Raw genomic sequence first — 15,747 nt, 5'->3', positions numbered from 1 at the left:
GCTTCAAAGTTCAGTATAATCATTCAATACAGCAAGAGCCCCAACACCTCCCCCTTTCTTTTTAAATACAGCATTAATACTGCGTTCCACACAGCTCTGAAAACATTGTAAAAGACAAGGCACTAAAAGTAACAGAAGAATAACAAACAACAATATAGACAGACCTTGTTTCAGTAAATCCCTCAACCACCCTCCAATGCCCAAAGAAGCAAACCACGCATCTATACCTGAAGAACCTTCTTTAACTTGATGTATACGATCTCTTAAGTCCTCCAGCTGTCGGTGGATACTTCGTCCCATTTTCCCTCTCTCCTCAGAAACAACATTAATTGCAGGAGAGTGTTATGATCTAACGTTCCTCCCTCCTGAGGCCATTTCGCATCACTCCCCAATTTATACAAAGGCTACCACTGATTATAATATTTAATCCATTTCTTTCTATTTTTGGTACCACCATGTCCTACGATATCACTCCAATGTTTTAATATACAACCCAAGGGCGATTTTTTACAGGGCTTACTCCTTTCATTTCTCATTTTACAATTTTAATTACTTTTTCTCTGGTCGCCTTAGCTACCCAAGGTCGGAAACACGGATAGAGCTCCTTGTTTATATTGCACTCAAACGCGCATCTCAAGCACTCTTGCACTCACACTCAGTCAAAATAATTAAGCTATACACTGAAAATCAAAATGCGCATCTCTATCACACCATTCACACTCTCCGGGCAGCCCTCAGTCACACAAGCAGTATGTTATACGGTACCGTGCACTTATGTACAACTTTTAGGAACACTGACAGTTCACAAAGTATGCATTTCAATGAACAATTGCCAAAAAACAAACAACAAACAAAAAAACCACATTTTTCCTGGTCTTAAGCAGAGTGTTAAGTTTTCCGCTATTTGCTACGAATTACCAGAATATTATTATTTTTCAACATACATTTCATAACTCCAAGTTTTGAACATGTAACAAGACAACACATAGAACAAACAAGACACAGAGCGCTATTTCAGTTGTTATATTCTAGGAATTCCCCAATTCTTAAGACAACCCAATGGAAGTTTTTAGCTTCCCCCTTTTTCTTTTTCCTACGCAAAAGTTTCCTTTTTACTTTTGCTAAGAGGTCCCTCTTGTTCCTGTGAGATTCCGCCTTATTCAGTCCCGCCCCCCGCTTTCCGTCACGAGGCCTCCGGGCTTTTAGGAATGGCAGTAACCTCGGGTTTGCTCGATCTGCCCTCAAGATCGCTAGCGGCCACCCCTTGGTCAGCAAACCCCCTCCCAAGGTACCTTTCCTCCTGGGGACTACGCTGCGCGCCGGACGTCTCCGTGCGTCTCACCAGCCACCCCGTTACTAAACATACCGTTTTATCGGTGGATCCAGGGGTTTCTCTTATGCTCCCGGGTGAACAGCTGAGAAGAGGAGGCTCCTCCGAGGAAATCTCCCGGGGCGCGCCTAGGAGCGTCCGCTCCGCAGCTGGTCCCTCAGCCGAGCAGAAATCCTCCTGCCTGGCTCGCCAAAACTGACGTGCGGAATTTGACTCTATAACTCGAAAGTTATAAAGTAGGTATGTTTATTGCGCGCAGATGCACGGGGGATCGCTCCTCCACAAGCGTGCATACCCGAAGTGACGAACCATCCCACATTTATACAATGAAACAAATGAATATTCAATTAACGCCTATACATATTCGTTACCTAAACCCCGCTTCGTATGTTAATTAGCTTATCAGTCCGTTTCCTGGAATGTGGTGGTCTTGCAGGTTTGTAGGTGATTCATGTTCTTGTGACCATCCGATCTTCTCCAGCAAGGAAACTTAGCACTCCCTCCCTCTAGATAGCATTGGAATGTCTCTCATCCTTTTCTCATTCTTTTTTTTTTTTTTTTTTTTTTTTTTTTAAATAGCCCCTTTTTTTAGAGGAAGAAGGGCAGGCGTCTCCTCAAAACTGTCGTGCGAGCCAAAGTCTTTACCCCCTTAGTCCCGACTTGCACAGATTCCCACAAGTCCTCTCCCACTTTCTTCCATGTTTCATTATTATATACATCTGGCGACTCCAACATAGCAGATCAATTACTCCTGCCGTGAGACTGGCGTTTCAGTTTTCTCTGCCAGTTTCATCAAACTGTCTACGATTGCTTTTTCCACCGCTGATGCAGTAATCCCCATCCTGCTTAAGTTTCCTGACTCACCGGTCAGCCGTGCATGTTCCGCCTTTCTTCGGGCGCCCAGCTCTCTCTCCGCTGGCAGCAGGATCCTCGCCGGCTCCGCAGCTTGTAACACGATCCTTAATGAATCCTCCTGACTTTTTGACCGATCTGTCGTCAGGGTCACCAGATGCTGCGGGCATTTCGGGCGAGCGGGAGTCAGATTCAAATACTCATGGAGTTCAAGATCTGTCCGTTTATTGTACAAACCAGGTACACTTTTATAAGGCACTCTATAAACGTGCGATAATGTGATTGGCTATCTTACAAGCGTAAAATAATATGATTGGTTAACAATTGTTTATTGGCAAGATTTCTGTTTCTGCTCATTCTGGCACGTAGGCTCCTTTCTGCGGTTTCCTAGCTCCTCTTATCGCGTCCTGCTGGCCCTGGTTTTGTGCAAGCATCTGCAATTTGTTCCTCCCTCTTCATTCCACTGTTCTGGTCGTGACCTCGTCTTATTTCTTCAGTATTTTTCCACTTGCTTCAAAGTTCAGTATAATCATTCAATACAGCAAGAGCCCCAACATTCAAATTATCAAAAGCATCAGAATCATAAGAGTATGAAACAGTTGCATTTCCCTTCAACAAAGATTTATGAATCATGTAATAAGTGGTAAAGTTTTTAATTCCAAATCTGGAGAGAACCAAATGAGTAAGTGCATGTATCACTTTTCACCTGAAATAATTTGATATACTTCCCCCACCTTGGTATTCATTCAATTGGGTAGTATAAAAAGGTGAAATTAGAACCATTTCACCTGTAATTCTATTGAACTGGCAAGAGGAGGTTTAAATTTAAGGTTATGTCCCCCACTCCCTTTAAGCACTGGATGCTGAAAATAGATATATAACCTCCCAAATACCTTTGCTTAGTCTGAAAAAAACTTAGCATTTACAAAAAGCTGACACCACCACTTGGATTGCAATTCCTCAAGTTCTTCTTCATCTCTATCCATGACAATTTCAATCTACCATCCCAGGAAAAGAGAAGTCTAATACATAATACGTAATATAAAATGAAAGTATATTCTGCTCATGTGTATCAAATCACAACCCGAATATAGTCAGCCATATCTAGTAATTTGTTATAAAGTCTTAAATAAAATCAAAAATGCTAAAACTATGAACAAGCATCGGCCTCTTCTCAAATAATTCATTTTTCCTTGAAAGAAAGCATAATCTAATTAACACTTTTTCAGTCACTGGTAGACTAGAAAATTCATAATAAATGGAAGTCAACAATACAAAAGGCATTCAAGTAAAAGAAATAATCACTGATTATAATGATCAGAATTCTATAATGTGAACAGCTGAAAATGACCAGAGCAGTGTCACCTCCTGGAACATTAGCTTAATTACTTGTACTTTGTACTATACTGTTTGAATAAATACATTAGCGTAAATCCATAACTCACCGATATTATTACTGTCATTGAAATGCTACATCTTCCTGTATAATGCCATGCTCCTTCACCAAACCTTTTTTAAACAAGTGGGTTTGTTTTGGGGTAGACTCCAGTGCTACTGCTTTACTATTTTTAGACTAGTTGATCATGGACAACACCTGGTCTTGTACTTAATAGTCTGAATCAAAAACCTAACCCTAACCCCGGGTGGAGGGGGTGGGGGGTGCAGGGTGCAGTTCCTGCTAACACAGGTTTAATTACCTTAAAAGGTCCCCTTAAAATTAGAGGCTGTTGGCGTATGGTTCGCTCCGCTTCTCTGAGAGCAACACTCACTACAAACAACCCTTTTTCCCAATTAGAGTACCGTTTCTCAGCATCCCTAAAGCTCCTGGAGTAAAATCTGATCGGGCGGGCAGGACCTTCTGGTCCTTTTTGCCAAAGATGAACGGACAATCCTGAGTGTGCAAACCCCCACTCAATCTGGACAGGTCAGTGGGGTGAACAGGACCCAAAGCCCGGTGGGTGTTTGCTTCAGACACCAAAAGCTGTAATGCTTCATCGTGGGCCGGAGCCCATTCCCAAGCTGCTCCTTTTCGCAGCAGGTCATATAAGAGTCATGCAATTATTGCAAAGTCTGGGATGTGTCTTCTCCAAAAGAACAATAAGCGTGAGGCATGCTGCAGCTCCTTTTTATTTTCTGGAATTTTTACCTGCTCTAGTGTTGAGAGGGTGTCCTGAGGAATACAGGCTGAACCTCCTCTCCACCATATCCCTCAAAATTTCACTTCATTTGCAGCAGTTTGTATCTTTCCCTCTGGTACCTGGAGTCCCAGAGACTCTAAGTGCTGTATAATCTTTCCTTGTGTCACCTGTACTGGAATAATTTCATCCCCTCCTATCAAAACATCATCGATGTATTGATAAACTCTAACTCCCAGGTCTGGGAGAATTTGGGCTCATTCTTGTGCCAAAGCACGACGTGCTAAGGTGGGAGAATGTTTATATCCCTGAGGGAGGCGAGTGAAGCTGTACTGCTGTCCCTCCCATGTGAAAGCAAAACGATCACGATCCTCCTCTTGCTGGGGACCCATGACAAACATCTCTTTCGCATCAGCTGTGGCCATCACCGCATGAGCCTGCTCCTGAACGAGTGAGATGAGCTCAGCTCCAATAGGCACTGCTGCTGCCAAGGGACCAGTGTCTGCATTAAGTCGACGATCATCTACAGTCAGTCTCCACTTCCCATTTGATTTACCAACTGGCCACACTGGGGAATTGTATGGGGAGTGGGTGAATGTTAAAATGCCCTGGTGTTTAAGATCCTCAGTCACCGGAGCTATCCCCTCCGGGCCCCTAACGGCAAGGGACAGGCTGTCACATTAGTCATCCTGGAAGGGGGGAGCGTAGGTGCTGCTTGCAACAGGCGCACTTCTGCCCAGGACGTTTCAGCTAATTCTCTGGTCTGAGGAGTGCCAAAGGACCATGAATTCCCCTGGGTATCATACCACTGCCTGCCCTTCAGCACATCTATGCCCAAAAGATTTGTCGGGAAAGGGCCTTTTGCAGCCTGGGTGTTACCTGGGTCTGCCTCCCCAGGCATCCATAAGGTTACCAAGGCCACAGGGACCGACTGAGTTTTCCCTAAAGCATTTAGGACAATTGGGGTTTTAGGCAAAGTCAGAATTCCACATTGCTCTGCCTCACTCTGCGTCAGTGCAGTGATTTGTGCTCCTGTGTCAGTACTGGTTTTTTCTGTGTTCCAACGGCCACTGTAATCATTAAATCTCCTCTCAAATTTAAGGTGAGTTGCCTAATAAACATTCACCCTCCCTTCCCCCCCCACCTTCGGGGGATGGAGGATAGTTTCTTTACTTCATCAGCTTTTTCCCCGATGCCTATTGATGGTGGGGCACTAGGGGTTGGCTTGAAACTAACTTTGTGCCCTGACCATGTCTGTACAGATTTCTCCAGTTTCTGGGTCGGGAGCCCATCCATTAGATCCCAGTGAATACCCCTCTGGAGCCCCAGCTGCCACCATTCCTGCCGGCTTAGGGGTCTCCCTCCCCCAGGATCAGTACATCGGACCGATTTAGAATTCTGACTTCCCTGAGCCTGTGCTAAGCGTCCCTCAGCTTTTCCCGCAGTTCTGCGGCTCTCGTTTCAGGTCTTTGCCAGGACCTACCAACGGGACCGTATTTTGTCCCAGAGTTAATTAGCTGTGGAGCAATTTCCCCTCACATAACTCTGCCTGATATGGGGGTATTTTGTATTTTCCCCTGTAGCTGGATCCCAGTGGGCTTTAAAGAATCAGGAAGTCCTCGAATTAGAGGAGTCATCCCTTCTGGGTCCACAGGCACCATCATGGGGGAGCCCTGGCGAGATTCAAGCCTCCTGTCATACATCATCTGCAGACAAGCTGCCTTTTGTACACTTCCTACCAGCTGATCCACCGCACCTGTTACGGCTAGGGGGTCTCCCCTTCCAGAGGGTTCGCTGCCCCGGCCCAATACGCTGCCCTCTGCGTTAATGACCATGGGGCCTGATGGTTGCCAGCAGTTAAAAACACACCTGGGCCCCAGTATCCTTCTGCTTCCTTCTCTGACAGCAAAATCCCATCCCCTCCTGACAAGGACACTTTCCAAACATATTCTGTTTCAGATTCTTTTGGAGTCTTTGCAAAATCCTGCCTTAATTTTACTAACTCAGTTGCTGTAAACGGAGCCTCTTTAATAACCATTTGGGCACAACTTGGGCACAAGTGTCGTTGTCTGTCTCATATAAACACTCAGTCTTAACTAGGGGATACATGTGAGGAGGGTTTTCTGCTGCCTCTTTTTCCCCCTGGGCGTGTATTTGTCTAATCCCTTTCTCTGTTAACTTCAACTCCACCTCCCCAAACGAGTCACTTTGTTTCCACAATTCTTCTCTTAATGTGTCTTTTAACAAAGCATTCTGGTTTCTCTCCTGCTCTAATAGCTGTTTGGTCTTTTCTAACTGCTCTGGCAGTGTTTTAACTGCCATTTTCAAGGAATCTACCGCGGCACCATCTTGACACAATCTTTGGCTCCTATCTTCTATGGCTGCTGCAAACTTGCCCCTAAAACTGCACAAATTATGGATTTTTCCCTTGCCAGGCCTAACTTTAGCTTCCTTCTGCAATATCGTGATCCTATCCACTATACTCTGCGGTTGGAACCACTGATTTTTTGCCCATTCTCGCCCTCAGGCAGCTGGGCGAGCATGATAGGTGCCCAAAAGTCATCCAGTTTATAGAAATCTTCGCCCCATACTTCAGTGGGGGAAACATCATGAACATCTGTAGAAGTGTGGGCACACGCTTCACCAAAGAGGGGTTATTTCATCCTGAGAGGGCCTCACTGTAAATTCTCTTACCACTTCCCACCCCTGCCGCCGCCCTTCACTCTCAGGAGGTCACACTTGTAAACTTCTGTAGAGACTCATCTCTTGTTCAATTCGATCGCTTTGTCCTTCGGCTGTTTTCCTCACGGGCAAACAGAACCGCGGATCCAGACTCCGCACTCACTTCGCACCAAGGCACATCTCAGGCACACAGACACACACACACACACACACACACACACACACACAGACACAGACACACACACACACAGATACACACACACAGACACAGACACACACACAGAGACACACACAGACACACAGAGACACAGACACACACACACAGATACACATAGACACACAGAGACACAGACACACACACGCGTGCGTACGCACACACACACAGACACAGACACAGACACGCACAGACACACACAGAGATACACAGACACAGACACAGACACACACACAGATACACACACACAGACACACAAACACACAGATACACACAGACACACAGAGACACAGACACACACACAGAGATACACAGACACACAGACACACAGAGACACAGACACACACACGCGTGCGCACGCACACACAGACACAGACACAGAGTCAAGAGCCAAGGAACTTTATTTGCCTAACAATAAATCTGCAAATGCAAAGGGAGAGAGCGCGAGAGCTAAAGTGAGAGAAAGGAAGGAAAGAAATAAGGGAAGAAAAAGAAAGAGTTCAAGGCAATAGCCACCACCCCGGAGTGCAGCGTCCCAACGGTCTGATTCGTTTCCCAGTCCGGTGGGGGAACGTTCTGTCCCATGTTAGTTGGTTCCATTTTTTATGGAGTTGCTACAAGCTGTTCTGCTACACCACACCTTCCACCCGGCAATGGTGTACGTGCCCAACACTCCTGAGGGGCCTCTGGGCACCCTGACCCCCTGACCCCAAGTCTGGGCACGTGCACAGGGGTTTGGTTGTGCAGGATCAGTCTCCCCCGTTGCTCCATGGCGTCCGTCGGTTTCCTCCTTTAACAATGTATAGACCGATCCCTGCGGTGGCAGCGGTGTTACCCTCCTGCCTTAAATCCCTTCTGTGCCGGTGGTGTTATCTTCCTGCCTTAACAATGTACAGATCGTTCCCCGTGGGGATGGCATGAGTTTCCTGCCACAGCAATGCTGAGACAACACATCTGCTGTGGCGATGGTGGGTCTCAGCAGCACAGTCTCTTACACCCAGTCAGAAGGGGTATCTTGAAATTTAATCTAGGGCCCAATATGCTTTTAAAAATTATGAAATTAAATTATAGTCTTGTGAATTTGCAGTAACTTTTAATCCATAGTGGATAGCTAGATCCCTGTATGTATGTGGTGGAAAGAAAGCACTCAGGAAAAGTAGTTGATGCATTATTGAATTATAACCACCCTGAAACTATTTTCATTGAATCAAACCTGTAGTGCAGTCCAGCTAAAAAATAGGTCATCCCTGAAAGTTAATTATTTTTATGTCATTAATTTACTTTGATTCATTTCAATAAAGCAGGAAAAATAAATGGGATTGAAACCAGAATGTGGACATAGAGTGATGGCCTTGTATTAGTGATACTAAAACAGAAAGCTAGAGGATGTCAGTCCCCGGAGGAGGAAGAGCCTAGGGTGGAAGCTCAGCAGGTGTGAAGGCTGCGGATGTATCTTGACTCCAGGTGAACCCACACTGCAGCCAGCGTAGCAAAAGTGTTGAAAGTGGTGAAAAGGTAAAACATAGAGGAAATAAAGTAGAGCTGAATTTTGGGGAGGAAAAGTTATTTCTGATGCTGAGGAGGTACGAAAGAGGACTGGAATGGAAAAAGAGCACCACAGATTACCATTGTGTGCGGAGTGGGGGAATGCCAGTCAGTGGGTGTCAGCTGGCTGGGGCAAAGGATCTCTGCCGATTCCCACTGGTTGTAGAGATGTAGCAAAGCAAATGTCTCCTGGGAGATGAGGAGTAGTATTGTCTACAAAAAGCCTGTGCTTTACTCTTTCTGATGGAAAAGTACCCTCAACAACAAAAAAAGTAACTCCCTTTTCAGACTTGCAGGCATTTACAGTGGTTCTGCCCACTGTGGCTGGATGGCTGAGCTGGTTCCTTGCGGCACGTGAAGAGCCCTGCTGAGATAGGAAAAGGGTCATCATAGTCCATAGTGCTCTTGGAAACTGTCTTTTCCTGCAAAAAGCCTAGATTAAAGATTCAATAAATAACAGGCGATGTTCCCTAAAATCCAGTGAGTCCTTGCAGAGTCATAAACCAATTTTCCCAAAATGAGTAGGGCAGAGAAAGGTGATGCTAAGGACAAGAAGAGGTAATGCTGAATTGGAGGTAATTGTCATATTCCATTAAGTTTCCTGCATTGCCCTAGGTTGGTCACTTCCTCCTTTTGTTTGTTTAATAGAGATCATGCAGTGAAAGGACAAGTCTTGATGAGTACTGGAAAAGGGTGCCTCCAGCGAAATGACTGACTTGTCTTATAAAAAGATGAGTTACATTCATTTGTTGTGCATGAAGCAATGCAGGAGCCATCTTCTGTGGTCCAAGGGCAACGTCCCTAGTTGCAGTCCATGTGAAGTGCCTCCATGTCCACGTATTTGCAACCAAAGTTCTTCAAATACTGCATGGCCTATTGGATGGAAAGAACATGGATTCTGTTTTGAGGACTTACTCCAACAGTGGAGAATTTCTGTATGACTCAACCTTTGCTATCAACTATAGCCTGTCATCCTTAGTTCCTGGAGCATTTATTCTTCAATCCGTTTTATAAGTAAAGCAGCTGAGAGACACATTAAACACACTGTGCTAGAGCTGAAGGTACAGTACAGGTGGTTCGTATGATTTCTCATGGCCACTGCTGTACTACTTTCATAGCAAATGTGGTAACATAATTCCACCTCTCAGTCTCTCCTGCAAGAATCTGCGCTCTGCTAAGAATTTTATTCTGCAGATTCATACAGAAATGATCCTAAATGCCAGGGCTGAGTTCTCTGTGCATTGTTAAGAAAGAATTTAATTAATTCCACAGTTAATATGAGAAATACCAAGCCATGAGCTGTTGTTCCTTTAGGAATTAAATGACAACAACGATGAAGGCACTTCTGAAGAAGGTAGAAGCCTTGATTGAAGAGACTTGGAAACTACGAATGTGAGTCGCGCCAGTGAAACGTCAGGACGGTTTGTGCTTGCCAGTTATATTTGGTCTGTGGTGCATTTTGGCACCTGTGCATGCAACTCCACTAATTTTTACTAATTGTGTCCTTATTTCTGCTTTCTAGCTGGGGAAACGGCAGTTCCTTGATTAGAATCACAAAAGTAAATCTGTGGATTGTTCTTATTTTAAGTGGAAGAGAGTTCTTCACTCACGGTAAAGATCCAGTAAAGCTGTGTCACGTAAATCAGTCTTTGCTTCCCTGTTGCTTAAATAATAAGACATACTTCATATATCGGGTGTGCACAGACAAACCGCAAAACCTAGATGTGCCAGAAGGTGCTATCTGTGTGGGCCAAGCCTTGAGGGAGGGAGGGAAAACTTGTACCAGGCTTAGGTTAAAAACATATGACAGAAGAGAGCAAAGAGCCGGGCATTTGTCCTGGAAGTCCTGTTCTAACAGCCTCTTCCAGTGTGCTATATTCTGTCTTGGGGACCTTTTCTGGGGCCTTTTTTTTTATAGTAGTGTTTAGTTATGGCAGAAATGCTGACATTTCTTCCAGTAGCAATGTTGTCCCTGAAGAAAATAAAAGCTTCACTGACAAAGGTGGAAATCAAAGCTGAAAACACAATAGCATTCAGACTTTTGCCAAGAATTACTTGCTAGCACTAAGGGCCTGACCTCACCCAGGCGGTAATACCTTCCTTCCTGGAGCCTTGCAGAACGTTCCAGAAACTCTGGAACTTGAGTGGAACAACGTGCTGCTGCCGTTCAGCTTTACATCAGGCACGGTGCTGCTGAAAGCCAAGAAATTTCACTCAGTGCTGAACTCCTTGTCTGCTACTTGCACTTTTTGATAAAAGGTGTTCATTACTCAAGGGAGCACAAGGGCATGTGCATACGCTGGTTTTGTCCACCAAAACAGCTTTACTGGTTGTCCCACCATCATCTTTTTGTTTTGTACTTGAGTTTTATCTTTAGTGCCAATTTTCTCAGCAGTGATTACAGTGCTCTGCATAGAAACAAGCGGAGATTATACAGGCGGAGAAATGAAAGAAGCTGGATTTGAAGTAGTGAAATCCACAAAAAGCAGAAGCAAGCAGAACACAAACCTGTTGAATGTGGACAAAGTCAGGTTTTAGAGCAGTGCCCGTTATAGGGAAGTTTTCTCTAACACAGATACAATTCTTGTGCATGTCATTCATATTACAAGAAATACTGAGTAATTGTGAGAAAACATTCCCTACCAAGAAATATTGTAGGGCACTAGAATTTCATATGGAAGCTTTCTATCATAAAATGTTATTTTAAAATGTTGGTTCTTGCTTTGGACTTTTGCGCTTAAGTCTTTCGGAACTCTCACTTGTATAATTTCAGACTTCAGCTCTGCTTATGATGCAGATGGAAACCTACCTGTGTGCAGATGAATGCTGTGACGTTTCTGTGAAGCGGCCAGAGTTGCAGGTGGCATATGGCAAGAATCTGCAGTATTTGCACTGATGGAACATGCAGGTGACGTAGTGCCCTCAGATACAGGGGACAGATGGTCAAAATTGCATTTAAAGCAACGTGCATGCAGAAGACCAGGAAAAAACATGCAACAGTGAAAACCTATTTACAACCATTTCAAACCCATTCACAGCATTTCCAATGAATATAACCGGTTCTTGCCAAGTGCCACTTAAATACCACTTCATCTATACCATTTCATGCACACAGACCAGGTTTGGGGGGGTTCTGTTCTGCAGCAAGTTGCAGTGCCGAGCAGAAGCCAGGGCAGGAAGCGATTATGGCTAAAGAGCCGATGCTGATTGGAAGTGTGTGATGCTGCAGAGGCAATGTAACACCGTAGAACCTCAGCTAGTCTGGACATAGATTTCAAAACCAGGGCACATTAAGATGTAAACAGTCAATAGGACCGGGGCCCACCTTTCTCCTAACAATCAGGTCATTAGCAGTAGGAGTGTGCAGAATGATTTCCATGATTAAACTGCAAGTGCAAAATGCATGGAAGTGCGTGCTCATCAACGCTGAGCGGAAACGGCCTTGCTTTTTGCCATGTTTCTTCTCCTGCTTGTTCTAATTCATCCTGGATACAAGAGTCAGGCGTAAGGGCAGCTTACGTCTAACAAGTGCAAAGAGGCCTTTGAAAAGGCTTAAGATTCTTCTGTGTAACTATACTGGGGAAGCATTGTGAAGAATTGTGCTTCTGATTTTCAAGGTTGCTTCCCCGAAAAGTCATCAGCTCATATTAAATTAAAATTGCCAGGATCTGAGTGGAAAGTGTCTCTGATGAGAAATGGAACAGAATTCAAATATTTGGTAGAGTTAGCTATTGTTATAATGTAAGTGATGATTGTTATATGGGTGAAGGGGACAGCTTCCTTTTTATCTAGAGGTTAACATCTGGCGTAGTTTATAGTATCCATTCAGTAATTTTGAGTGTTATCTAACTTCTGATTCCACCATTTTTTAGAAGTCTGGTCAGTGTAGAAAGCAGTAAGAAAGACAAACTTTAACCTGGGACCCCTTTTTTTTTTTTTTTTTTTTTTGGTAAGATGTGTATGATGCTCTACAATCACATTGTGTATGTCAGCAGTTTTGCTTTTCTGCAAAGTGCACGTGCCAGCAGAATTACTCATAGCTGAAAGGGAATTGCCAGGCTACCCTACTGCTAATGCCATGCTTCAACACACAGATGTACCCAGGGCAATGCCCTTCATCACCCTGGGCCTTTAAGCAGCTGAGCGTTATTTATGAAAACACTGAAGTTTCCCTGCACTCTTCCATGTACCATCTGAGCCATAGTAACTTCTTAAAGTGAAAAACTTCTAGAATGACAAAGGTTCTACTACAGCACCAAGAAAGGCTTAATCAGTGAAGATAATCTAGACATAAGGATGTTTAGGTAAATTGCAAAAGCCAGTGATCCATCGTTTTACCCCTGCACTTCTGGTACATACTTCTCTCTTGTTTGCTCCTGTCTGTATGCCCGTAACATCGACACATCTTGTCTTCCATGTCCAAAATGAAAGCTGGTCTTTCTCACAGTGGCTCGGGCCCCTCATAGGACAGATGGCAAAATACAGGTGCAGGATTTTGTTGCAGGGATGAAGCTGGAATGTAATACAGCCAGTCATTTATAAGGCGAAGATTAAATTCAGCCCATGTTCAAAGTAATTTCTTCCTTGCCCCCAAATAGATGAGCCAAAAAATCCCCCACGTATGTCCTTTTCTTGATGGGAGAAAGCTCAGCGCCATTGTGGATGCCAAGAAACAAACCAGGTTTTAAATCCCAGCTTCTCTGAGATATTGATGTATTTCTGGGAAGCAGCCCTGCAACTCCTGAAAATTAGAGGGCAGCACAAAACAGAGTTTATGAACAGTAAATGCAAAGACACATTGTTGATGAGATTGCTCTGAAGAATTATGTGGAAAAGGGAGCTGGAATGGGCCTGTGCGATTTAGGATTCCTTGGTAAATAATTTCTACTGTGGCTACCTAGTTGCTGTGAAAGGACTGTTAGCTTTGTACAGGGTTATTTTTGCCTTGATGCTCCAGAAATAGGTAAGCATGATGCTGTTTCATGAAGAGCCATTAAAGAGGAGCATTTGAGCTGGGTAAGAACTGTCTATTCATTCCTGCAACAGGGAACGCAGGTTTATGCACAGGATTTTGATAATACAGCCGGAGGTTAAAAGTGAACTCTCTCTAAGGCTATGGCCAATTGGCATTTCACCAGCAAGAAGGTGTCTGGCAGTAGTATTCGTGTAGATGCCACGGGTGTTTATAGATGTGAAGGAAGCTTGCTTGTTTGTTTGTTTGTAAAGGTGCCTGGAGCTCCATTCTACATGAAGGTATTGCTGTAGACATCTGGGGGCGGGCCTGTGAGGTGGGAGCAGAACTTGTACTCAGTTTCTACAAATAGAACAGAATTTGCAAGGAAGATAAAAAGTGAATATTGTCCTTGTTGTTTGTGATACACAGCTGTGCTCAAAAGGCCCAACTAGTGTGTGGTCCAGATTATCCTGAATAAAACATGGACTGTGCTGCTTGTCTTCCTAACAGTCACTGTCCTTGCTGTGCTTATAGCAGTGATTAATAGTAATAACTAATCATTAATAATTCATCATAGTTAATAGGTAGCACAATGATCAGCTATCACAGTAACCTCAGTTAAAGTAGCGCTTATGCTTAGGGAGAGGCGGTACTACCAATGAAAAGCAATTTGCAAATTCAAGGTTGACTGTGTCAAGAAAGAAAATTATAAAATCAACTTGATTTGCAGGTGCAAAGAGCCAACACCATCTGCTACTGGCAATATGTAACCAGCGGGCGAGAGGAGGGATAAATCAAACCGATGGTACAGTAAAAGCTGAACAACTGGTTGTCCACCCCTTGTCCTAGGGGCCTTCTCTAGGTACCCTGATACCTCCCAGCACCTGCACCTTGTGCTGCCACGCTGCTGGCTGTCACGTAGAGGAGCTCTGTTTGATGGTGGTTTCCATAGTCTTCTCAAACTAGCTGTGCTAGGAAAAGGCATGCAAAGACGTTACAATTATAAGCAGATCAAGAAGTTGTCTTTCACACTGCTATTTCTTTAAGCATTCTGTGATGTTAACCTGTTTTAGAAGTGAAAAGAAATCAGTTAGCCAACAGCAATGTTAAGTTAACAGACACTGGTATGAGGAGAGATTGGGACAGCCAAAGGTCGTCTTGCCAATTTCTTGGGGGTTTATGGGTAAATAACGGGTACAAGTGACACAGTGTGAGAAATCTGACCCACATGCATGCTGGAAGGTGTTGAGGCACTGAGGAGTTAAGTCTTGGGTTACGTGAGAAAAGCTGTTCTGCTTGCCTTCACAAAAGAGACAGGGAGACCGTGGTGCAGGTGGGGTGGGACACGGAATAATACCCTGCTGCAGCTGACCCAGGCCCATCAGAGGAGCTGCCAGCTCTTCAGAGGCCCATCTGCACCAGCTCAGGGGAGCAGAGAGGCCCAAGGGTGGGCGGGAACCCAAACTAAGGACTCAGAGGAAGGGGCTTGCCAAATCCAGTAGGCTGCTAGAGAGATCCACGCTGTGTGTGCCTGTATCTATAGGTATCTCCATCTGCAGACACATCTGCATGCACATATCTTTGTATATAGAGCTATACGTGTTTCTGCACTGTCACATCCTCAACAGCCTGCTGGATTTAGCAGTAGAATGCCTGACACTGTGGTCTGGAGCTGAAGGTGTGATGGATAGGAAAGAAACCAAAGCTCACGTTAGAGAAAAAGCTCCACTAATAGGCATAGTTGAAGAGATGTGGTTTGGTAGTGGGAAACATCTCTTGGCATGCTGGTTGTTCAAAGTCTCATACATTTCTGCCTTGCTTAAGAAAGGCATCCTTTGTCTGAACCCCTTGCTCTGGAGTGCAAGGAACACTGGCAGTGGGGTGCAGGAAGAAGCTGAAATTCCCTTGGTCACATGCGATTTGCCTGCACTGTTTGCATTGTGCAGACAAAATGAAAAAAACCCGAAACAACCAACCCTCAGCATGCACTCGCTGTGTGCGAATAGCGCGTGGTCAGGTACTACGACGCTAGGTA

At 44.6% G+C, this 15,747-nt stretch overlaps 1 long non-coding RNA gene across 1 annotated transcript in view; it reads left to right on the top strand.

Moving 5' to 3' along the window:
• The first annotated feature begins 716 nt into the window (after positions 1–716).
• LOC308057831 overlaps positions 717–15,747 on the top strand; it is a 168,490-nt gene continuing 153,459 nt past the window's right edge. The window contains exon 1 of the long non-coding RNA XR_013925481.1: positions 717–809. This is a non-coding gene — a long non-coding RNA (uncharacterized lncRNA). The remainder of the gene's footprint in view (positions 810–15,747) is intronic.

Source organism: Falco punctatus (genome assembly GCF_963210335.1).
Source record: "Falco punctatus genome assembly, contig: scaffold_46, whole genome shotgun sequence".
Classification (NCBI taxonomy): Eukaryota; Metazoa; Chordata; class Aves; order Falconiformes; family Falconidae; genus Falco; species Falco punctatus.
Note: the sequence above shows the minus strand (reverse complement) of the source record. Positions and strands in the feature narration are given on the sequence as shown.